Source organism: Sceloporus occidentalis, unplaced genomic scaffold (assembly GCF_023333645.1).
Source record: "Sceloporus occidentalis isolate IW3139 unplaced genomic scaffold, rSceOcc1.0.p SCAF_90, whole genome shotgun sequence".
NCBI lineage: Eukaryota > Metazoa > Chordata > Lepidosauria > Squamata > Phrynosomatidae > Sceloporus > Sceloporus occidentalis.
Window position 1 is genome coordinate 3,160,544 of NW_028317070.1, and position 27,076 is coordinate 3,187,619.

The 27,076-nt window shown below is 38.1% G+C and overlaps 1 pseudogene; it reads right to left on the reverse strand.

Moving 5' to 3' along the window:
• LOC149284616 (adenylate kinase 9-like) overlaps positions 1-27,076 on the reverse strand; it is a 34,043-nt pseudogene that overhangs the window by 5,284 nt on the left and 1,683 nt on the right.

A 27,076-nucleotide genomic window follows, 5' to 3' on the forward strand; every position in this document is an offset into this window, starting at 1 on the left:
AATATACAGAACAAAATATCATATAACACTAATGATGATCCATAACGACTGACAATTACTTTCTGTGAAAGAGTTTCCAACCACGGTTTGTGACATAGACTGCAAATATTCTTAGCATTGTATGTTTAATGAATAAAACTTTTTAGGATTCTTTTATTTTACATTTCTAGTTTTACAGTTTCAAAACAGTAAACTGTTTGCAAGAAATATAGGATATTAGCCATATTGGGGATTGTGGTTGTGTTGGGAAGATAGACCCTGGTAGACCTTGCACTACAGGGGTTGTGTGCGTCAAAGAGACCGTAGGTTTCCAAGCATCTACATATAACCATAACACTGTATTTGCGCGATTCTAAGACAACCCCCCAAATCTGAATATTAATTTAAGAAAAAAAGAAAAAGCCTTAATATAAGACGACCCAATAGGAAAAAAGTTTTACCAGTAAATGTTAATTCATGTAAACTATTTTTTTTTAATAAAAGCTATGATTGAGAAAAATATTTGGGTTTTATTTCCTTCTATTTTCCAACCTGCCCCCCCAGTTATGCACTTCTGCCCCAGAAATGCCTTATACCCCCTATATGCCACTGTGCCCCATGATATGCCTTTTAACCCTATATGCCACTGTGCCCCATGATATGCCTTTTGACCCCCCTATGTGCCACTCTGCCTCCAGATATGCCACTCTGGCATTAAGGGGTTAAAAGGCATATTATGGGGCAGAGTGGCATATAGGGAGGTTTAAGGCATTTCAGGAGGCAAAGTGGTGTATACAGCATTAAAAAGGCATTTCTGGAGGCAAAGTGGCATTAAGGGGGTTAAAAGGCATTTTATAGAACACTCTGCCTCCAGAAATGCCTTATGCTCCCCATTTAACACTCCCCCCCCCCCAAACTTACCGGTGCTTCTGACTCCCCTGTCATGCAGCCAGGGCAGCGTGTGGATGTCTACGCGAGTCGCAGACCTTCCCCGGCTGTCAGAGAGAATTCCCCGCACCGGTGCCGGTGCCGCATCGGTGCGGGGAACTCTGATCTCTGACAGCCGGTGCGGTGCGGGGAACTCTGATCTCTGACAGCCGGGGAAGGTCTGCGCGATGGACGCAGGCAACCCCCGCTGCTAGCCACACCTCCTTCCGGCTGCAGCGTAAGTTGTCTACGCAAATCGCTTAGACATCTACACGCTGCCCCGGTTGCATGACAGGGGAGTCAGAAGCACCGGTAAGTGGGGCGGGGGGGGAGGAGACAGGAGGATCCAGGTCCCCTGCAGCTGCGGCGGATCTGGATCTTAGTCATCTCATAGTCAGACCTATTTGAGGTCTGATTATAAGACGACCCCGATTATAAGACGAGGGGTATTTTTCAGAGCATTTGCTCTGAAAAAAACCTCGTCTTATAATCGAGCAAATACGGTAGTAGCATTGGTTTTATTTCCAGAAATGCAACTCACATCCAGCTGCTCCTGTGAAGTCATTTTGTAGTACAGACCACGGAACTCTGCTGCAAACTGAAGGGATATGGTTTCAGAGCAGTTGACAAGCTCTCCGCTTTGTGCTAGGCTCACAGGACAGTATTGTCCAAATTCTCCCATCCGAGACAGCAGCTCCTGAGGACTAATGCAAAAGTCGGCAATGGCAGCTGCTTTACCTGTGAAAGGATCCATGAACCAGAAATCAAGTTGTGCGTAATTATATTAAAGTATATTATTCTAAATTCTTTGGACATAGAAACGAAACCACACAAAATTATCACCACAAATTTAAGATGCTACATTCTTTATGAGATATCATATACAGGAACTGATATGTAGTATTATTTATGGAGGAGAATTTCCCTGTGGGGTTTACAATTTTTTTTTTTTACCAAGCAGCGACCGTTTAATGAAATTGTCTCACGGATTTAGGTAAACACTGCCCTAATCCAAACTGACAAAAACCAACTGGCTCCTCACAGTCTAATGTAAACTCAAACACACTGACTACTCTTAGCTGCGCTGACACACCTTCATACTGACCACGTTCAGCTGGACCAACAATCTCACTCATGACATACACTCAACATCCAGGAGGTTACACATCTCAGCAACATGCACCATGCTCATCCACACACTACTCTTAGACACACACACAATCACATCTATTAACCCTACTGACCACTTTAAGCCACACTAATTTAAAGTCAAACACACATACCGCTCATTATACATTCCCAAAATATAAGCACTCCACATGCATACACACAAGGTAACTTGATGAGCTCACAAGAGCCATTCCAAAGAAGCATCTGTGATGAGTCATGTGACTCAGATGAACACTGGCCTCGTGGGTACCTAGATCACTCTTTCACTAATGGCCTTGCCAACTTAATGTGCATGTCTTTATTCCATGCAAAGTATTGAAGCCATAATAGCAAGATTCTCCCAATTATGACTTCAGTTTCTGGCCATGATAACATTCTACTGTGTGATATTTTAATGATCCAGATTATTCACAAAGCTTTCATTAATTGTGTAAAACAATCATGTGCAAAAGCCTGTGAGGTCAGAATGCTAGGTATGCGGGGCTGTTGTTGTTCTTTGACTTCTGTAACAGAATTATGATTAAAATGTTCATGAAAAAATACTGATTACAGTGTTATTATACCATTCTTTATTCTTTCCAAGTATGTTTGTACTTGATTGATACTCGTTTGAACCTCTCCGATAATTTTGTTTGAGATCCACCACTTGCTGCGCAAAGCATCGGCTTCACACCAATTCTGGTGCAGCTTCATATAGTATTCTGTAATCCGACGAACCTCCTGCTTATAACAAGAGTAGCGCACGGCAAGAATCTGAGCGCTGTCATGTTCTGGGTATGGCCTGTTGCACAAAAAACATAAAAATAATTATACCGAGCAGGTCGCAAAGCCAACTATTCATGCAGTGCTTTGCAAAAGAGCAAAGAGCAATGCTGAGGTGCCCATTAGATGCATGCTGCACGTTTCCAGTCTTGTAATGTCCCTCACTCACATAGATCAGGGCAACGATTTCTGGAAATGTAAAAGTCCAGACAGCTAAACTGTTGAACTGAATCTGATATCCAGGACTAGAGACAGGACTAGCTCTCTTTACTAATCCTTATGCTTGATCTTTATTTGTTCTGTACCTCCATCTCCCATAGGGGTTTAGGGCCACACGGATGACCACAGAGGGTAGACATGGACACTGCACCTAAGCTAGAAACCAGCATTTGTTTGCATCTTTATACATGTTACTTTACATTGGTACCTTTTTGAGTTCTTCTTGTCAGTCGCCCCTCTTTTTAAGACTTCCTTCATAGATAGTTGTAACTCAAATATTTTTATTGGAATAACACAGAAGGCTTCCAAGAGATCGACTTGTTGTTTAGTTGCTGGATACCCATCAAGAACAAGCCTAGAAACAAAAAGTAAATAGTTGTGAATATGATAAACTACGCTCCAACTATCAACGTCCGTATACAAGAATAAAGCCAAGGTGGATTTTTATCCATAAATTGATGATTTTAACGTTGCTGGAAAGTTTGATTCAAAAATCTGCCTAGTACTTGGGTTTCATATTGTCTATGATCCTACTACCTATGAAGAAATGAACATAGAGTATATTTAAGTAGACACAAATTTAAAGGGGAAGAGAGTTTTTCAGTTTTTTTTTACTGGCTTTTTTGCACTTATGGTCATTTCCTTGACAAACACAGTCCAAGTGTGACATGACTATCACTTCAATGAGAACACAAATAAAAAGATTTAATGTGTCCATTTATAGGATAGATTGGTTACAATATGCTTTATAGAATGATTGAGAATGAAGTACTTTGGGGGTAAATGTTAGACCGAATGTGCAGCCTACAAGGTTCAGAACACAGAATACCGAGAATCCAAGCTCAACATAATATTGTTTAGATTAACAACGGCATGTTGGCCAATGTAATCCTATCTAATTTAAAGTCAATAATATCCATGTTTGAGGATCCTACGTTTTTACTTACCCAGTTGTATTACACGTAAGATCCATCATAGCTACTTCAAGACATTTAATTGCAAACTCATCTGGTACAGTGAGTCCTTTCACAAGATTATTTTTAATTTCTGACGCTAACTCCGTCTCTGGTTGATTTTCTAATACTGATCGGATAGCATCTCCTATAGACAGGCGCTGTAGACCATAGACACTTGCAAACATCTTGGCAACTGAAATACATTGATAGATATTTATATATACGAATGTGTAATTATACATTAGTTATCTAGAGGTCACTATATATATATATATATATATACATATATATATATATATATATATAGACACACACAAAAGTTATCTAGAGGTCTCTTTAATATTGTATCCAAACTAATAAATGTTCAAAACAGACATAACACATGAAAAATTGGAATGATTATTGATCTATGCTTTCCAACAGGACCAGACTGGGGAGTACTATTAGCAGTGGCACTTTAAGGCTAGTGGCCGCTAAATTATGTTCGCACGGCAGGTAGCTGCACAGTAATCTGGATCTAGTTTTCTAGATGGCCAGAAAGGGCCTGCTTTTCCTACAGATCCCGCAACAATGCTTTGGCCACATTTAGGGTTGAACATATCTAGGCTTTTTGTAGATTTTAAAAATACCAGCAAACCTTGTCCAAAAAACTTACCTGTAGTTTTTCCTGATTTAGGAGGTCCAAGAATTGCAATTCTCATTGGCACAGAGGGTTTAGGTTTTGGCTGACGAAGGTATTTAATGGGGTTTTTCATAAATGTGTTTCTGTTTTCTTTTGTTGAGAAGAAGTAAATGTACTGCCGGTAAATCAAGGGGTAGCCAGGCTTTTCTTGGTTGTGAAAAGGTTTTATTACTTCTCCTTGACTGAGCTGAAATATTTTTTATAAAAAAGTTGATTTTAATACACATCTAATTACATGTCTGAACAAAGAAATCTGATGACAGAGCCTGATTGCCTTTTTAGAGGGTGCTTCTAGAGCACAGAGGGTGTGAACAAATGTTAGCTCCACCCACTTTGTAGACCTCCTTCCTCCCACGTTTTGTTAAGTACTGCTCCAACCTGCCTAAGAACTGCCAACAAGTCCAAACCCTACCAGGTCCTATATTATTAACCCCTTAAGGACCGGGCTCATTTTTAGTTTTGTACCCTGTGGGACCGAGGCTGTTTTGACACTTTTGTGGTGCTTGTGTTCAGCTGTAATTTTCTCCCCACCCATTTAGTGTACCCACATAAGTTATATATTGTTTTTTTCAGGACAAGATAGATACTATTATTTTGATCGTATCATCTTATTTACTATAAAAAAAATAAACAAAACATGGTGAAAAATTGAAAAAAAACACATTTTATGACTTTTATTTGAAAAATCTTTTACTCACCTAAAAAAGCAAGTAAAAAACTAGCTAAATAGATTCTACTACTTGTCCTGAGTTTAGAAATACCCAATGTTTTTATGTTTTTTGTAAGTTATAGGGCAATAAGTACAAGCAGCGTTTTATGATTTCCAAATCTTTTTTAACAAATCTGGTCAGTCTGCCTCCATCTCCTCTTTGCAAATATCTTTGAAGCCGGTTAACTCAATTTAACCCATTCAAACCATATATTTTTGAAAACTAGACACCCCAGGGTATTCAAAATGCTGTTATTTTAACCCTTTCCATGCACCAATTATAGAACTACACTTTGTCAAACTTTGTAATAGTAATTTTTTTTATTTTTTTTTTTCACACAAATTATACTTTAGTTATAGATATACAGGTCCTGGTATATGTCACTCTCAAACAACCCCCCAATATGTGTTCAGGAACATCTCCTGAGTGCAGTGATACCCGACATGCATGGGTTTGTCGGGTTGTTTGAGATTTAAAATGCCACATTTGGGAAGTGCGCATTTTTTCTCCATTTTGGTCAGTCTGTACCTATGCCCTATCTTTGAGCTCTGCCACTCCAATTTACCCCATCAGCCATTTTTTTTATATATTAGACACCCCTTGGGTATTTGAAGTGCTTTTATTTTAACTCTTTGTTGAGATTTTTGAGAAATTTTAGCACTTGCTCAAAATAATAAACTTTATTTTTTTATTTTATTTTTTTAATACTTTTTTTTTATTTTTTTACACATTTTGCTGGTACTGGATGGTTCATCAAGTGACATCACTGCATAATTATTTTTAAATGTTAGCACATTTTTTTTTTTCCATTTTTTATGGATATTTTACTAATCACATAGTGATTAGAAAGCTGGGTTCCATTGACTTGCTTGGTTGAATGCAGTACCTGTATTCAACCTGCAAGTGGAGCCAGAGTTCTCTAGAGGGTCTGGAGACCATCTAGCGAACTCTTTCTTCTTTATTGTTTTTTTTCCCGGGCCGCCGCCATCTTGCTGATGGCGAAGATCACCGGCAGCTGCGGCTGTGACCGCTCTCCGGAGCGGTCACAGCCTATCTTGAGGTAAGTGTTTGGTGTCGCTGGATGCCTCCTAATCGAGGCATTCCAGCGACACCATTTAAGTTTAGGAGGCGATCGTTGATCGCCTCCTAAACGCTTTTAAAATGGGCGTCCGCTGCCATACAATGTATGGCGGCTGTTGACGCCCCGGGGAGGGGCCAGACATGGCCCCCGATGCCGATCTCGGTGTTACTGAATGCCTCGACATCGAGGCATTACAGTAACGCCGTTTAAGCGAAGAAAGTGATCGTTGATCACTTTCTAAGCTTATTTAATTTTTTGACGGTTCAGGACCGTCAAAGGTCATTTAGTGACCTTCTTGTCATGACAGTCCTGAACCGGCAAAGGTCGCGAAGGGGTTAAAAGCAGATTCTATTGATGTACAGCTACCACTGTGACTACTATTACCTCTCATTAATTAAATATCCTGTATAGGCAAAAGAAGCATATATGTCCAGACCCTATTAATCAATAATTCATGAATACATCAATTAATGAATCAATAAGTAAATTCATTAATCAATCAATTAATTAATATGGTTTTATGTCTGGTATCATTCATTTCCAGGCTTCTATATTGTACATTCCTTATAGTTCTACATATTGGAAATATATTGTCCGTTTACACAAAGTATTTTGACAACTGTAATAAAAACACAGCTTAACGTATTTTATTAACCTACCTTAACAGGATCCCATCGTCCAAAGATACTTGGCTGTTTATAGGACATGTGAAGCATTTTGCTGGCAAGCATGAATCTCACAGGGTAACATTTTTCAAACAGGCTTTCACGGTTTTCTATAATCTGCTTTAATTTGTCATACAACTGGTAACACACGATGTGCGGCTTGCGACCTCCATTGATGGTAACAAATGGTATATTTAAACTTTCAAGTTCTTCCTGCAAGACCAAAAGGTTTCCATATACAGTTATTATTTTGTTCTGTTATTGGCCTTTCTAGACATTTAAGTTATGTGCCATAAAATACAATAAAGTTGGTAACATAATGAATCTGACTCTAAACTGGAAGCAATTTTTCTACTTACCACCGACATCTGATAATGTGCAATTATGTAGCAATAGAAATCTTTCCCACTAAGCTATAATGACAACTGAGAAAGACATTGTATGTAGGATTCCAATCGTACTGTTTACAGCACACTGAAGAGCTGTACTTTGGGTCATTTGTTTTTAATTATATATACTATGACGTCACCTTCACTGCCTGTAAATTCTCAGTATCAGCTTCACACTTTTCACCAATTTCAGTTTTCATTCTCTCAATGGCATCCTCCTCTTGCTCGTCTTCCTCGTCCTCTTCTTCTTCCTCCTCTGGGAACTCTTCTGAGAGTATTTGTTCAATGTCATCAGTTTCATCTTCATCCTCATCGCTTGCCTCTGGGTCATCTTTCTCCTACAGCAAATTCACATGGGATGACTATATTTACATACATTCATACCAGCTTCCCTCGATATCTCATGATCTCTGTGACTGTATTGGAATTCTACTGTCAGCTGACAAAGCCTGCTCTGGCACTGCTCTAAAGTTAGAGATGTTATTGCTGGTCAGGCAGCATGCATGCATAGTGCTGCAAAAGCACAAACAAGTATTAGTGTCTACAAGACTAGCGGTACCTTTTAAAGTTTGCATGCCACTGTGAAGAGTGAGTGGATTAATAAATACAATTTGTGAGATGCATCTGCCAATTTTTCATACAATTCCTGAAAACTAGCACTGTGGGGTACATCCACTAAGCTGTGAGCTGCAAGTGAGCTGAGGTGTGATGAGACATTGAGGTATATCCACAAAATAGAAACTACATGTGAGTTGGTAAAAAATGGGTTATTGCAGCAGCAATCTCACATGAGATGCTAACTCACGGCTTGATGGAGATTCATTAACCCACTAGATGCTTGCAAGTTGCATATGTAAATTGTAAGTCGCAAAATAATAATTTGCATGCTGAGAGGAACACCAAACCACCTCAATCGTCTGCCGTAATTTTAAAAAAAGGTTTTAATAAAGAAAAAAGAAATTAAATGTAAAGAACAACAAACAAAAACAGGTCCCCCTACTAACCAAGGGTGGTCAGTGACTGTAACTCCCGCTAAGCATGGGATTGGGGTGGTGAGGTATTAGAGGCCTATATATTCCCAGACTGTGTTATAACACCCCACTACACATGCGGTAGAGCAAATGGTGGAGTTGGTTAGTAGTTGTTGCATTTTGTTAACTAACGTATTTTTTTTTTTTTACTGTACGGTTGTAATACTTTTGTGAGGACATGCAAGTTGTCATTTAACTGGCATGTCCTTGTCAGGAACTTCCTCAATGAGTTGTTTTGCAAGTGTTAGCATCTGAGGACATGCAATCTTGAATCTGGTCAGTCGAGTTAACCTAGAACTTGGGTGACTGCTTGACTTTTTAGCGAGCGAAACCAATTTAGTCTCACAGACTGAAATATGCATCGAGGAATGCCAGCCCAGGCAAGATTCTGAAAAGGAATAAACTGTCCCTGTATAATGCTTATTATACGTTGGTGTGATAATAATAATACAGATTTAACTATGCATTATGTGGGAAGAGCTTGGGCCCTTCTAAAGAGACATTTACAAAGGATGACCTTTCATAAATGCGATGTTTGTTCATTAGAATTTCTCACCATAACTCTACTCAGCTGCAGCTCAGAATAAACCTCTATTTTACCATTAGATCTGCTTCACATTCAATGCTTGGCAATACCAGACTGGTCAACCACACCGGGCAAAGGCACGGGGGGCCGCTTGCCAACAGCACCCCACACTCATCCAATCTGCGGCTCCAACTTCAGTGTGGCTCTATATCCCGGGCCTTCTGCTATGTATGTATCCAGCCGCCGGCCACACTTACTGTGGCGCTTGCTATCTAAGCTTAATCTGCTGGTGTCTGGTGATGTGTAGTGTCTTGTTTAGTTTGGGAGGAAATCTGGGCTGTGAAATTAGCTGTACCTGTCTGTGAGTTTTCTGCATATGGGTGTGTGGAGTTAGTGATTGTTACTGTTGTTTCAAGAATGCAACATGCTTTGTGAAGAAATCCATTTGTTTCAGGAAAGTTTTTAAGGCTGTGGCTACAATAATGATAGGAACGGGTAACAAGTATTAATTAAATCCTTATGCTGGGTGTTGCTGTACACGGACTCTACACCCATGGGTGCTTTAATGGTATTAACAGTTCTTGTTATGAAAATCAGTGGTGTCCTGTATAATGTTATAGGTTCAAATGTTTTCTACTAGGCCAGAAATCTGCCTGCTAAGTGTGACCATATTATTTATGTAGGAGATACATTTAACATTCTAACATATATTCTAACATATATGCATAACATTTTAATATTCTTACGTATATGTGATAAAGATTTTTTTAATCACTGACAGAGCAGGTGAACTGATCATAGTCATTAAAGGTAATAAAAAGCAAGACGACTCACCATTTTTTCCTCATTCAATTTATTTTGTTCAGCTAAAAGTTCTGCCCTTCTTTTGGCAATTTGTTCATCCTGGAATGATATAATGAAAGCTTTGTAAATCCATTTTTAATTGGTGGCATCATTTGTGTTGATTAATTTTACGTAGTCACGGTTCCTAAAGTAGACTTCAAAGTGCAGGGAGAACAATGTTCAATAAAACTAAAAATTTTGTTTTATTATTACGTCACAACATGTAAGTCTATTGGGTGTATTGTAGAATAAAAGAACTTCTAAAGCAGCATGCCTAGTAATTAATTAGTCTATTAGTAATTAGTCAATTTGATTTTCTTTCGCTTGCAAAGATATTTCTTTATTTAGTTACACATGTGACATCCTGAGCATCGTTCTTTTTGTGGAATGTGACTTAAAGGCCATTTGATTTTAATTGGGCATTTAACATAATTGGACATAAGAGCTGAGGGCCCTACTATGTTTACTTGTCAACAACTCCTACTTGATTATTAAATGATCTTGATCCGACAGTTACAAGCTTGGGAGAAAATATGAGTTTAATAAATGCCAATTTTACTAAACATTGTATAACGGGCTCCGAAAAATACCATATTCCTAAGTGAGCAGCGCTGATAACCCTTTACTACGTTTGCATGTCAAGAAATGTATTGCCAATCATAATATAAACTAAATAATTTCCTCTAAAATGTGAGTAAACACCTAAAAAAAGAGTGTAGATGCTTTTCAGTCTCTCTCCTCTGCATTTTATTTCCAAACCGCTCATCTCTTTTTTTCAGTCCTGTCTCTTCAATGTCACTCCCTGCTCTCCATCAAGATTGCATCTCTCCCTTGGCGTCTCCTGTTCCTGCTCATTACCTTCTAAATCGTGTCTCCTCTCTGTCTCTTATCTACACATTAGGGTAACCCCTCACTCACCTTTCATGGCTTCAATGCACTACTGTAAAGTATAATTAGGGCTTACGGGGCAGAAGGGACAGTTGATTAATGTCCTATAGTTCTTTGAAGGCGCTCAGAATGGGGGGTCTGAGTTTGTGGGGGTACAAAAAAGAAAAAAACCCTGGAGATGGGAGTACCTGTGGATCATGTATGGGGAAGCAGAGGCTTATAAACTTTAAAGACAGTGTCCCACTAACTTTGATATTCACTCTGACTGTTATGTTAGTTTTCATGTTTGTGCAGAATATACCCTTAGCTTCTGCTTCATTTCTCTGATTTTCTGTTTCTTCGCCTCCTTCGTCATTTTTCTTTCTCTCCACTTTGCTAAACGGGCAGGAATGAGCCGATCACAAACATCATTTTCTTCTACTTCTAGGAGGATGGCAACATCTGGAAAAAATCCACACTCTCCGATATACTGAACTTCTTCTACCGTGCAAGGGAATCCATCCAAAATAAAACCAGCTGATCTAGAAAATCGACACAATGTGGTTACGAATTATCTATAGATTTGAGCACTTCAATCATATTATTTACCCAGTATTAGTTAAAATAAGTATATGGTAAAATAAGTACTTGGTTTATACAATATAATACTGCGCAATAGAAAGCAGGTATTATGCTAAAGGATGAACTCATCCAATATGCAATAGGTCTATACAAGGCCCCTGTAGGAGAACACACCTTGACAGATTAAAAAAGCCACTTATTCAGAGGCTTGCGAAAGGAAGATAACCAAGACATCCCGCATGGTCATATAACACACATGCGACATACATACGACACTGGTAGAAGTCAGAGGAAGTGTTACTGTATGGTGTTAATGTAGGTGTTTGTGTTAAACCATGTGTGTGTCAGTCTATGGTATTAACATGCATATGGGGTTAACGTGTGTGTTACTGTTTGTGAACATATGGTATTAGCATGTGTTTGTCTGTTACTGTATGGTGTTAGAGTGTGTGTTAGTGTTTGTCAGTATATGGTGTAAGTGTGAGCGTGTGTGTCAGCTGATACTGTTGGAGTGTCAGGGGTGAGCCTAGGTTTAATGTCATCCAGAAGAAGGCGATGAGGAGCAGTAGAAAGAATATGTGTAAATGTACAATATTAGAGTGAGTATTAGAGAGAGTGTTAGTATGTGTGCATGTAAGTTATGGGGAGGGAAAGCCAAAGAAATACTGAACTCAGGGCCACTAACCCTAGGCTCGCCCCTTGCTTATTACGATTAGAGGAGCGGCAGTTCAGTCATCAACAGAGAAGGGAATTCTTCACATTAACTCTGGAATTTACTGTCCAAATAGGTGACAGCAGACCAAAGAATGAGCTGGATTCCTTTTTGGCAACTGTCCATGGAGTCACAAATTGACTTTTTCCACATTGAAAGGAAATTTAAAAGGCTTTATTTAAAAAATGTATTATTGGAATCATTATTACATTTACTTATAAACCTTACATTTACTAATTACATTTACATTTATAACATTTACTTATAAACTAGCAGATTCTATAAAACTTTTACAATGAGAGAGAATACAAAATTAACAATAATATAAAAAAAAACCATAAAAAATTAACAATGACATAAGCACACGCTACATGCATATCCAGCCGCTGGCTACACTAACACATGCATAGAAGGAGAAAAAGGCCCCACAATCTTACATTCTGATAAATCTATTTTATTTGGATCAAAACTAGGGATATATGTGAAAGGCTGAACTTGAAGGACCTTTGTCTTTTTCAGTTTTACTGGCGATCTAATTATATGTAATGTTTAAAAACAAAACAAACAACAAAATTACATGAAAACTGCAATTTTAATGTGCATTTTGTAAAGCTGTGCGGAAGCAGAGGTGAGGTAATTGTAACTACGGGGTACTTACCTTCCGTTCCCCCGAACCGCCGTTCTACTGAAGCCCCTCGTCGCCTGTAGCCGCTGGCAGGTTTCCTGAACGCAGACTGCATGAACTCTGGCTCTATACACACGCGCACCACCGCGTGGCCTCTTATAGTGTAACTACGGGGTACTTACCTTCCGTTCCCCCGAACCGCCGTTCTACTGAAGCCCCTCGTCGCCTGTAGCCGCTGGCAGGTTTCCTGAACGCAGACTGCATGAACTCTGGCTCTGTACACACGCGCACCACCGTGTGGCCTCTTATAGACACTACACCTATGCGTTCCAAGCCTCCGTTTCATGCGGGGCGGGAAATACAATTAGTAGGTCTATAAGAGGCCACACGGTGGTGCGCGTGTGTACAGAGCCAGAGTTCATGCAGTCTGCGTTCAGGAAACCTGCCAGCGGCTACAGGCGACGAGGTGCTTCAGTAGAACGGCGGTTCGGGGGAACGGAAGGTAAGTACCCCGTAGTTACAGTAATCAACAAACTTAAATTTTCATGTTGAACTTACCGAAAAGGCTCCTTTGTCCACCACTCTGACACCAATTGATCAAGCACTTCTGTTGGTAGAGGTTCTGAATCTACCAGATAAGATCTGATTGCTTCTTCCTCTTCTGTTAGAACCAGCTCCTGCTTGTTGAAGAAAAAAGATAAACCATACATGATCTTTGGATATTTACAAAAACATTTGGATAATGATGGTGTGGACAATGATGAAGATTTATACTGTAATTTGTACTGCTAGACTATCGTTGAAATTCACTAAAATACACCAATAGATTAACCCTTTTTGCATTTTACCTCTGTGCTCACTTTTTCAGACTGCTTGTTGTCAACTGAAACATTTTCTGAACCCAGCAGGTCTTCTTCATCAACCGAGCTGTCTTCAGCAACCTCTTCTTCAAACTTTGGTCCAACCTTCTTCTCCAGTTTGGAGAGCATCATTTCTTGTAAGCGTTCTTGGAACTGGATATGGAAGATGCCCAGTTTGTTTGCCAACCATCTTGCACTGACAGATTTGCCAGAACCGCTAGGTCCCAGTAAAAAGACTCTTAAAGGAGGAGCCTATTAAGAATAAGATGAGAAACGCTTTAGAGGAAAAAGGAATAACTTCTTCACAAAAGAAGTCTGATTTATGCAGATATTTTTGGGGCGTTAATCTGCTTTGAATGCAGGATTGCAGCCAGAGAAGAATATTTTTGTTATAATGTTTGATATTTACTGGTGATTTTACATATTTTATTATAAGGACATTCCCCTGCCATTTCCCATATGCATTTGGCCCTTTCTCCATTCCCCCAGCTATATGCTGTGTGGAAGATGTGTTCGGCCAAACACATTTCCTGCCATGTGATATACTTAATACACGTAAGCTCGAGCTTCGGACCCTCCTAAATTTCCTCCCCTCTTCCTTTATTAGGAACAAGGTACAAATTTGACATAAATCCAACCCAGAACATATTCTTTAATTTGAACCGGCCTGGAAAAACTTTCGTCAGAACACAAAAGACGCTCGAAAGATGAACTGTTGTGCTGGCATCATGCTGTTACGTTCTTGCGAAGCGAGGGAGCGAGCATAAACAGGGGAATGGTTGTGTTGCAACTATGGCCTTACTCTCCACTGTCCTTAAAGCAGGGTATGCGTGTAAATTATTACCTGCAAAGGTCCTTCGTGAACAATATAACTCTGTGGATTTTCCAAAAATTTTATCCGTGCTTCAGGACTTGAGCAGTAATATATTTTCTCTCTGTATATAGCAGCATTGTCTGCAATTCCCGGATAAAGCATCAGGTTTTCCTTGAGAGCCACTGGACAAAAGTGTTTTGAATCTCCATAATGTCTCTTGCTTTCACTAATAATCTCTTCATCCTAAAAAAAATATTGGAGATCAATTCTTATTAATCAGATGGAAAGCTCTTTATTATTTAAGAGTGAAAGATGAAAATATGACTGTATATTATATACACAGACAATTGCACTAAATGTAAATGTATTTTTAGGAATGCCAGTATTACTATTAGGATACCTCTATGATCATGGTTAGGTTCAGCTTGTGTTGATGGGATGAATACAGTGATAAGCACTGATGTTATTATTTCAATACACAGCATTAACATCATGACCCGTGGACAGTGAACTAGTTCATTATATAAAATATGCTGTTACTATAAATATATATATACATAGTAGCTGATAAATTAACAAAATATTTGACTGATAATGGTCATCTCAGAGAGGTATGGCTGAAGTTGCAGAGGCTGAATGCCTTCTTGCTTGTAGCCTCTGTAGCAGACACAATTGCTATACATCTAGTTTTTTTCTTGGCTGCTATAGATAACTGATTTATAAAAAAAACCTAATCTAATGTATGTTTCTTGGGCTTGAATGTTTTTTTTAAATAGTTGTAATCTGTTGTCCTGTTTTCATCCTTACCTGTTCTTCTTCTTCTTCTTTTCCCTCTTCTTCACCCTCTTGCTCTTCAGCCTCTAGCTCAAGCTGCAAATCTTCTGCTTCGTCATCTATGTCCGCTGAGGTCATTGCATAGCCGTGATACTGAAAGGGTTCTAAAGTAAGCAAATTTAGTTTATACCTGCTTTAAATTTTCTAAGGATGTTTCATACCTTGTATCCCCCAAAGGTTCAAATATATTTAGTAAACTTGCAGACTTAGATATGCAATATAGATATGCAGATTGTAATATAAGCTGTATGAAAAAATTAAAACACGTTTAAAAAAATACTGGTATCTTGATGAGTTGGTGTTTTTAATAAAGTTCTAGATAATAGAAGCCTATTGTCACTATCTTTAAAGTTAAAGTTAAATAAAGCTAACATAATGTAAACTGTACATGGGTATTCATGAAATTACTTCACGGTGCTAGTTTTCATTCATTATGCAGAATTAGTATGCCACTTTTGTGATGGGGCTTAGCCTTTCCCTCAGTACAGCAAGACAATTCATTTTTACTCATAAAATAGAAAATGTGTGACTTTTAATTTACAAGAGGGATTTCGGTGAAGGGAACACTCCAGTAACCCAGAAAGCCCCCCCAAACAAGAAATGCATCCTTTCATATGCATTGTTCAAAAATAATAATACGTGTACTTACTACACTCCGTAGTCAGATGATTCTCATCACTGATTGGCTGCTTGAAGCAGCCAGCAATGGCAGGAAAGTGCTCTCATTAAAATTAATGGGAAAACTTTAAGGCACACAAGGTTAAATAGTGTACATGAGTATAAACTTTGTGGTGAATTATCAAACCGTTATTACTGTGGTGTTGAGTAGCTACCTGTTTTGCCCACAAGTCAAAAATTCTAATAGGATGGGTTTGACAGCATGCGACTTCCACGCGTATAGTTGGACCAAAACTTACTCTCCATAGAAGTGACCGCTTCTTGTAGAAGGGTTTCAGGGGATTTGCCAGCTATTTCCATGTACGTGAGATTCACTACGGATTTGTCAGCAAACACTGGCTCCAGCAAAAACCACTCTTCGTTAAATGTGGTAATGTGATGCTTTAGCGGTTCCATCTCTGGAACGTCTGGAAATCCCCCCTCTGGAACAGCAGGAATTGTGATTTCTGGAAATATTAATATCATAGAATTCTCTTTTAACAAGTTGATTTAATGCATGTATACAGTTGTTAATGTGTTGTAAAATAGTATTTGATGGCATATAAGAACCTTACCTTTCTGGCTGCTTGTTTTTCCTACTGTAAAGACTCATACCTTAATCTTTCCTGGGTTTTGTCTTAGAATCAAGATATTCAATATTTCTGCTCCAATGAAATAAACCTCCCTACTATACTTTGTTAAATCCCTTTATGTATTGGTGTGTCACTAGGCACACAAAAGCTGCAAAATACAAAGTCCCGTTCTGTTTATCTTTAGACGTGTTTCACTTAACCTAACTTTTCATGATGGATTGGACAAGTGACCTTAGACCCAATAGTCTAAGTTAAATTAGACAAGACAAACTGTTCTTAATGCATCATCTCACCAGTCTTATGTCATATCTAGATGATGTCACTGCCATATGCTAACTCTAACACCCTAAATTCTAACTTGTTATTTGTTGGGAGGGTGTACCTGGCTCTGGTTCTGGTTCGGAAATGCTAGTTTGATTAATTTCCTCTGAAGATGCAGGCTCTGGCAAAATGGCTTGCTCTGTATCAGCTGGAAGCTGGACAGGATCTGCTGAATAAACAAAGAGTACATAAGCTACTCTAATTTCTGTAACTGTAAATACTGCCTCTCAAAATAAAGTGAGAGTGAGAGCAAGTATTGTTTTTATCTTGATTTACTATTATTTTTTGTTTTATATAGAGCCATCATAGTCAGTAGTGCTGTACAATGGGTAGAGAGGACATTACAAGTAGTATATAACATAACAATTTGACTTACAGAAACGACAGGTGAGGAGACACATGACAGTTACCTTTTGGAACTTTTTACTAGGAAAATCCTGTACATACCTTCAGCATTCTGTTCTCTATCCTCTCCACTTTCCTCTGTTTCTAGCAGTTTTTGCTTCTCCTCCTGTTGCAATCTCAACATTTCTTGCTGTTCCTTTCTTAAAAAAACAAAAAACATAACCACTGAGTAGCAAGAAAACAAAATGATAGTATTTGCCAGCAGGTTTATAGTCCAGCATAATAATTATTATTACTAATTATTTTGTTTACATTATTTGCTTTGGTGCCAAAGGTGAAGAAGATAATACACAAACTTTAAATGTATTGCAATGTTTCAGTCACTGCATATATGTAGCATGTTGGGGGTGTCTGTTGGCTCGTAGGGTATGATGCTTAACACTATATGTAACACACATAATTTGGTTAAACTACTAATAGGCATTCCCTTGTCCCCTAATGAAAATCTAGCTTTTCCCATAACATCCCAATCATCTGCCACCTACTATCTTCAGCTCTACTGACTGGACCACGTATGTAACTCATACCTTGCCTCCTCTAACTCTTGTATCTTCCTAGCTCTTTCTTTCTGAAGTCTTTGTAAAATATTATTGTTTATTTCTTGTTCATTCATTTTGTACAGTCGGTTGAGTAAATAGTTTCCTGAAAGACAAGATGGGACCAAACAACATTGTAGTTTCCTTAACTATTCCACACATATTCCACACTAGAGTGCAGCGTTAACTGAGCTGTACAACTAAACAAGTACACAACTATACGATATACAGTATTAAAATGACAATGACAGGTTAAGAATATCACAGGTGATATCTTAAGTTAAAAGTTAAACACTGGCAAGTTTTGATGTCCACAACTCCAGAAGCCCTACTAGTTAGTAAACACATTCATTCTTTTTGGCTAACTTCCTTTGGACCTTTGCGGATCCTTGGTATTTTTAAGTTACGACATTAGATAATATCCCCTAAAAACAAAGTAGACAATGTGGTTCATTATTACATCATCGACAACGTTTCCCTTCATAAAAATAAACGTTTTAAACTTTTGAAATGTGTGAATACTGATATTTTATGTGACTGTTTCATTCCATAAATCAAATGTGTGCTCACCATTAGCTGCAGTGTCTCTTAAACAAATGACTGTGTCAGGAAGAAGCCCCTTTTCCTCCAAAGGTATCCAATAATTTGGTGAGTTGGGGAAATTTTCCAATACCCATCCTCCTACAGGTGGAGCACCAGGAAACCGATCATCGTTCTCTTCATTGAACTATAAGCAAATGCAAACATATTTACTAATCCATATGGTTTCTGCATCTGCAAAGGGATCGTCACAATTCAAAGTACAAAATACAAAGCTGGAATTGGTGCAACTCAGCAGCCTTTGTTCATGCAAAATTGTCAAAATGCAGTGGACTATAATAGGCAAATCACTTTTTAGGACATTTAATAGTGCATCTATAGAGTTTATCAGTTTAAGGATAAATGGAACACCATACAACAAGCATCTGTGGAACAAATATCTCTAAGTAAACAAAAAATGATAATTGGGAACCAGCCATATTTAATGTTTTTACGCACAATATACAATGCCTATATATATATATATATATATATATATACATATATATATATATATATATATATATACACATACCTCTTTTATAGCTTTTTCTAGTGCATTGACATAGACATCTGGAGTTAGTGTGATCGGTGTCTGGCTTGCCACTTTCACAGCTTCAGCAACCATTTCTTGAACCTCGGGATGGTCAGGGTTCACCTCTTCCATCAACTCTGAAAATTATTGGCATCAAATTATGTATGTTAACATGTTCATAAAACTGATGGTTTACACAACTGTTAAACTGGTCTTGTCACTTGAACTATCAGAAAGAGGGACACAAGGATTACAGTTCCCAAGAGATGTTGCAGTGAATTAGACTTAAAGAGAGGAGGTTTTAGCAGAAAACTAAGAGTTTACAAGAGCTTCAACAGGGAATTTAAAACATTTTAAACATGTATGGAATTTCCATATGGCTATCCGGAATCTAAAGATCAGACCAATGACTGATTAAGGTTTTGAGTGTTTACATCAGGAAAAATAGGCAGACTAGATGGGCCGAATGGTTCTAATCTGTCATTAAATTCTATGTTTCTATGTAACAATGTGCTTTATAACGCAGAACTTTAAATAAATGTATTCACTTCGGATTATAAATTTGCATTTTACCTGGTGGAGTTTCTTGTATTTCTTTCTGGGTGATCTCTGTTTCTAATGCATCTTCTTTTTCTATGTAACAAGATATTACTATTAGTCACACTGCTGACAAAAATTTAATACAAATCGGTTATTTTAATTTTTTTCGGATATACAAAAGCACTGTGTAACTCATCTAAATGTCTGTGTGATACAAATATCATGTAATATATATTCTAGCAGGTCATTTGGAACCCTCATCAAATGATTATGGCAGATGTTCCAAACCCAGTCCTAAGGATCTGTTTAAAAAAAAATATCTCCTTATTGTAATAGAATGTGGTAATTCCTAAAGTCGGTTTAATAGTGTGCCTTGAGGACTGGGTTTGGAACCCGCGGGTTATGGATCTTTACTACTCTGTTATTTAATAAATACATACAGCCTACAAAATCCCTATACCTGGAGAATGACTTGGTTCATCAGAAGGTTCTTCTTTGTCTTCTGTGTCTGGATTTGTGGAACTATCTTCTGCTGCTTCTTTCTCTGCCTCTACAATTTTGAGATTTTGAAATATGGTTATGCAACATTAAAAGAAACATACATATTTCTGCTCTCAGATCAGCAGCCAATATATTTCTGAAATAAAATCACAAAATAATGAAACTATAATCTTATGCAACATATTAAGGCCATTTTTCTTGGTGACTGGAAGTGTTTACTAAACAATTTTCAAGAGAAAAATTAAAGTAGCAAACTACTGTAAATCCGGGAACATATATCAATGTATGGGTTGGCCCACTACTGTTTGTTTAAGGACACAATAAAAGAGGATTCTCATTTGTTTTTATCATCGCAAATTCTTAAACTTCTAATCTAGTTATTAATATAATAATCTTCTGTAGTCAGAAAAGGAAAATATAAATACCTTGTTCTTTTAAAAGTATTTCTTGCTGCAACTTCAGTTGCACAGCTTGTATCGCTGTCTGAGTAGCTTCTTCTCGTGCTTTCTCAACAGCCCTTTGTTTAGCTTCTTCAGCATATGGGATAATTAGCTGGGACATATCAAACACCTAGAAAAAGACATCTTAGATGTTTAACAGTTCAAAAACCATTTGTAAACTGCCACTACTGACAAAGCAGTGATAGCTGTACCCATAAAATGCCGACCCACAAGGGCCCTGCTACTTTGAAGGATCCAAAGGATCTCTCTCATGCTTTTTCTATATGACAAAATATCTGTTATGAGAAATATTACATAGATTTGGCCAGAAGACTCAGTGCGCATTACCAGTCCTTTCTATTACATTTACTGAATGGAAGGGCACAAAAATCCCTTCAAAGGAGCACAGAAATGATTGTGTCATCATGTAAATGCTACATAAAAGCCCTTGTTACAGTGGGCACCCTGGTGGCAATTTATGGAACTACACGTAAACAATGCAAACGCTTCAGGCAGTGGCCCTGAATCTTTAAATCAGAGCAGCCCAGGAAGCAATGGGTCCATTTATCGCACTTCAAGCCCTAAAAAGCATCCATTGTATGCTTACTCATCATATTGAGTTTCACACCTACCTTTCCTACATATTGTTTGGCTATCAAATTGCAGACTGTTGTTTTTCCAGAAGATTTTGGTCCCACCACAGCAACCTTGCAGGGAGGTTGTGGCATTGGCGGAAGTAGGTACGGTCGGGGATTCTGTATGAACTTCATTAGCGCTTCTTCAGAAGACAGAAAGTACATTTTATCTAAAAAACTGATGGAGAAAAATTACAGTTACAAATAAGTAGCGAGTCAGCTGTATATAGGTTTTTAAATGGGGCATTGCTTTGAAACACAACACAATTTCTGTTCCATTGTCTAAGCAGGGTTTACCTGACAGAGAACTCTGCCAATCCTTTTTTGATATAGCCTTCCTTCAGAGCTACAGGACAACACTGGCCCCATCTGCTTCTACGCCACCGATATCTCGGAGCAATCATATAGGAGGATGAAAGTGTACGGAAAAGTTCCTCCTGGCCATTAGAAAAGAATTTCCAGAATTAGGCAGTCATAAAAACACATTTGAAATATAGTTACATATTGACTAAATGTGTATTATTCTTATACAAGAACAGTATTACAATGTGTGCTGTACATATCTAGCACAAGCTGTTTGATATTTTATATTTATTTTATTATTTTAGATTTATAACAAGACTAATAGCATACCAATTTGTCATGGAATTATATATCAGTATATAATAAATAGTATCTAATAAAGTAAGGGAATTTAAAGATGAATGGGATAGGCATAGAGCTATCCTGAATCTAAGACATGACCAAGGACTGATAAAGGTCTGAGTCTTTACATCAGGAGAAAATGGCAGACTAGATGGGCCAAATGGTTCTTATCTGCTGTCAGATTCCATGTTTCTGTAGTATATTTACTTGCAACCTACCGTTTTTTATTGTTCTGTTACCGCTCACTCAGTAACAGAACTTGTCTTCCTTATTTATAAGTTCAACAACTATTTACTATGTTTCCACCAAGGAGACATAACCATGATTAAGAAAATGAGGCATGTCAAAGCTTTCTATATATGTTTACTACTGATATATTCCACCGGAGTCATTAACTTATCACACCCTATAGAATGGCATTTATTAATAGTCAACATAAGTCTCTAATTAAAACTTTCTCTAAATTACACCCAAAGAATTAGGACAATTAAGCAAAGTAAGAGAACTTGCTCACACGAATACTTCTTAAGGGTCTAATTCCACTATAAGGTATTATAGGACAACTCCTGTTTCGAATGACCTGAAATGTTATTTTGAAAACATAACTGGAAGATGTCTCATCTACGCAAATGTATTTCTTGGTATATTCGTCCAACGCTGTTTGTCCCCTACAAATACTTGTATGCATGTTACTCACACCATCCAATCCTTCAAATGTCTCTTCTTCCTCAGAATTCTGGAGTCTCATTACAACAGCTCCATGTCGGAGACCCAAATATTCAAGGCGAGATAGTACAGACTGCAATTAAGGAAATTAGAAACAATTAAAAAAAACAAAACAGAAGATGTCATTGAATTGGACGGTTATACAGATAATAAGTCATCATTATAATCTCCGGGTGTTTAGGTCAGTAAAAGTATTTATTAAATCCAAAGTTTTGAAAATATTTAGATTTGTTCAAGGGATAGTTCAACAAATGCTGGATTGTTAGAGGTTGTTTGTCGGGAAGGCTCAATCGGTGCGTCTATATATATTGGAGAAGACACTTTGTCTGAATAAAAAGTGTGGGCTAAAAATAGGATTATAGATGGGGGATAGCAGTAATACGTTTTGTCAGATAATTGAATATCATACTACATGCACTAATGACTTGTCACAAGCTTGTCATGGACGCTGCCCTTGTACTGATACTTTTGTATTGATCTTTAATTACAGAAAGGGGTGATCAGGGGTCTATCCTGTGACCAAAAACATAAAGTTACCCCAAACAGTTCCTCTGGTTTCTTATTTCCATCCAGTTCTATGAGATATTGCGAGTCGTGGTCTATTATGAGGTCCTGCAAGGCAAAATAGAGTAAGTTATGAATTACAGATGAGCAGGTCAGGATAGAAACAGTTATGAAATATTACATGGTGGAGGGTTCATTTAGGACTTGTGGCTGTACCTTAGAAGGCAAAGTGCTCTTAAAAAAGTGTACCAATGTCTTCAGTGAAGTCAAAATTACAGATTTACTTGAATAATGTCTTAAATAAATACATTCTTTAACTGATAATTTAAGCAACAGTCACTTCAATTACACAACCTGCTAATTGTCAGCCCCACTTGATAGTAGGGTGAGCTGTATATACTACATATTTGTTGAGTAGGTGCTATGTCATCAATAATGTAATATGATGCGTTTTTTCTTTGTCACTGTGAGCTATACTGTCTTGTGAAAGAAATTATTTTCTACAAGCACCCCCTGTCTTTATCTATATGTTCTCCAGAGAGTGGCCCAACTGAGTTGTGTAACAAGCCAGATAAAAGACAACTCAGCTTTAACATGCCAATGTTGGATTATACTATTAAAAAAATGCAAGTTTCTGCATTCAAACACAAAATGGAAAGATTAGTTACAAACAATATCCTTTACCTCCAGAGGACGTAACAGAGTGTCTTTGTACTGCCTTATACGCTCATCCACATTTTCAGGAAAGTCTTCGGGCCTGTGCACAAGTCTTCTCAAAACATCTTCTAAAGACTGGTCATCTTCTTCCTTAAGACAAAGGAAACATATACATATTGCTGCTGACAGTCCTGTGATTTGGGGGTTTCAGTATTTTTCTGTTATTTTTCATCTACATCTATTTTCAAGCACTGAATCAGTAACAAAATTAATTCATGTAAAATAAAATAAAAAAAATGACATGTTTATTTATTTATTAAGACCTGGTTTCTGTGATGGTATATTAACTCTTAACTCCAATTAAAGCATCAGTTTCTTTATGTAGCTTTTTCTTATATTAATCTGACTGGTGATCAATACTAAAACATTCTGTCTGTAATTATGTGTGCTCGCAATGTTTAGGTAGAATTACTTAATGGGAAGAATCATGCAAACGTTGGGACAGGAAAGTTGAGATGGCCACACCATGTATTGCTTGCTTAGGTCTACGATGCCAGGTCTGGGGGAGGAAGCGCCTGTACCACATTACCATGGGCAGAGTACCCTATTGGGTGATTGGGCTCCGAGGTGTGCTGTTGCTTGGTGGGCGAATTAGGGTGATCAGAGATCTCCCTTGTAACCATTTACACTACATTGGTCTGCATCTTGCCTGCAGAATACCTAGTCTTTCTTTCCCTCCATAGTGCATCTTTGGAGAGGCACAGAATTGGGTTATAGCATCATATGACAGTACCCCACACTGAGGATGCACAGCACGAGGAAGAGATGATCCTGCTCAAGGTAGGTCTTGTGCTGGATCAGGTCTAGGGCGGTGGTTCTCAACTTCATGTCTTCAGTGGGTCGCAGATGGTCAGGGCCAGTCCGGAGGCATACTGGGAAAATGTCACTTTCCTGTGGCTGCTTTACACATTCTAACGGCAATGCGCGTGCAGCAGGCTGTCAGGACCGCGGCTGCAACAATCAGGGCCATCAGGCAGTCTATGGTCCGGCATGTACTTTAGTATTACTCCCTGACCGCAAAGCAAGTTGCTTGATTGGTTTGCGGTCGCTGTCTGCTCCTAGTGGGAGGTGAATAAAGTTTTTCTCTGATTGCTCCTCCCCTCTTCCTGCTGCAGCCCGCGGGCAGCCTTTCCACTCCCTCATCTCTTCTGAGGTTATTTTTGGGTCGCGACTTAATGACCAAAGACAAATGTGGGTCCTGAGGATACACGGGTTGAGAACCACTGGTCTAGGGCATCTCGCCACATAAGTAGAAACACAGACCATGGTATACACCCAAGGTGAGCTTCTAATATATGATTAACTCTGTAAACACCACTATATAGGAGTTATAAAATGTAGGATATGGGGAAAGCTAGAGATCCTACTAAAAGTTTATTTCGTATTGACCATTTACACAATCAACCTTTAATGACCCAGTTTAGCGACACTAAAGAACATGAAGTTCAACATTTTAGCTCCCTGACATCACTATGCAATATAAAGATACAACTCTAACATATACTTGGTGGAGAACAAGCTGGTCCTGAATAAAGCATAGTTATACTTATGCCTCAATTTTTCAAGTGATGTAGCATAGAGACCATTTACGAAACAATAGTACCTAATCTATAAGCATCTGAAATGATGTTACCTCTTCTTCAGGCTGTTCTTCTTCACCATCTTCCTCTTCTCCCTCTTGGGATTCCTTTGCTCTATCCCTTAGGGCAGGATCCCATTGTTCCCGCTGGTAAACAGAGCCAGTGACCGGGTCTTGTTTCCGGCCAGAGAGTCTCTTACTCAGATCCTTGTCTGGGCACTATTATAAGGCAATACGACACATTATTAAACATAAGGATGTACCCTACAGCAGAGCTATTTCTTTTTTAAAAAATCAGAAATGCAAGAAAAGCTAGGACCGTGACCAGTGTACTGGATGTCCAGTACTTTTAGTTACACGACCAGAGACTTAACTCAAGTTGAGTAGTAAAATGGAAGTAATTAGGACTGCAGTTGAACTGGATGTAAGGAGTTTACCACAGAGCAGTTAGTTTACATATATCCGTTCTGAACAAGCATGTATTTGACATAGCATTTAAATGCCTGATTTTATCTCACGGGGTTCTTTGACATTCTCATGGCTAGACTGTTTACACCTTCCATACTACTAAATGTTTTGATACATTTTCATTAAAATGTGGCATTATTGATGAATATAGGTGAGGGGCTGTGATGATCACTAAACATTCTTGTTAATATTACCTTTGCTTGCAAGTAGGGATGCTTATCTATTGAAAAGCCTTTCTTTCCATATTTGAAAACGAGCAGTAATTTATAACTCGGTAACACATCAGGGTGTTTGTTTTTTTAGGAAGGTGCATTTTAGTACAGTATTTTCGCATGTGAAAATCTGTTCTTTTTATGCTGTGTGCTTCATATGTTTTTACACATATACCAGGGGTATTATCTACTACCCAGTTTACTAAGACAAGTCAAGTACATTCAGAGAGAAATGACTCAGTGGTATTTCCTAGAATTCAGGCATTTAAGAACATTTTCTAAAAGTATAAAGAAAATTATCTTTTGATGAAATGATCTTTTGATTGAAAACACAAAATATTTCTGTGAACTTCTGAAAAAGTACTTAGAGAATTAGCTACAGACTTTCTGTGAACACCTGATAATTAACCCTCCAATACATATCAATGGGGACCTTTTGGTTTATACTTAGAGGAACAGATGTGGGTCTCAATCAAGTATACTTGACACATATATTCTTCTTGATTTCCACATATGGAAACTGTATCTAAAATACCTAATCTACCTTCACAACATGATAGTAAGAGGTGTTATATTGGACAAAGAATCCTGCAATTTTGAGTTCAATTTCAGGCTTTTGGAAATTATTGTTCAAGGTAATGACATAAAGGGTCTTGTGAGACTCTTGTACGACAAGAAAAAGATCCAATATTAAGTGCCACAAACTGCACCTTCCCATTGGCCAGGTACAATACTATAATCATTATATAAATATGCATATATTTAGACTATATGACCAAAAGTATGTGGACCCCTGGCCATCACACCCATATGAGCTTGTTGGACATCCCATTCTAAAAACATGGGCATTAATATGGAGTTGCTGGATAAGAAGACCTGGCTTTGGGTTTTGGCTTTGTACAGGCCGCTCAAGTTTCTCCACACCAAACGCATCAAACCGTATTTTGCTAGAAAAGGAAAGGTCCTTCTCTAAACCGGTGCCACAAAGTTGGAAGCATATCATTGTCTATACCGTAGAATTAACATTGCCCTTCGCAGTTACCTTGATATTGATGATAACATCAGGTTTTAATTTCAAGCTTTTTATTAGAGCAATCTGTTCTGGAATCCTTATATATTCTTCAGAAAGAGATGGGAAGCCACATAGCACATAGCCTGTAACAAAGGAAAAATTTGAAATAGTTTTTTGTGTCCGTTTTCAATATTGGATTTCAAACAATTGCTTACAGATGAAATTAACATTAACTTA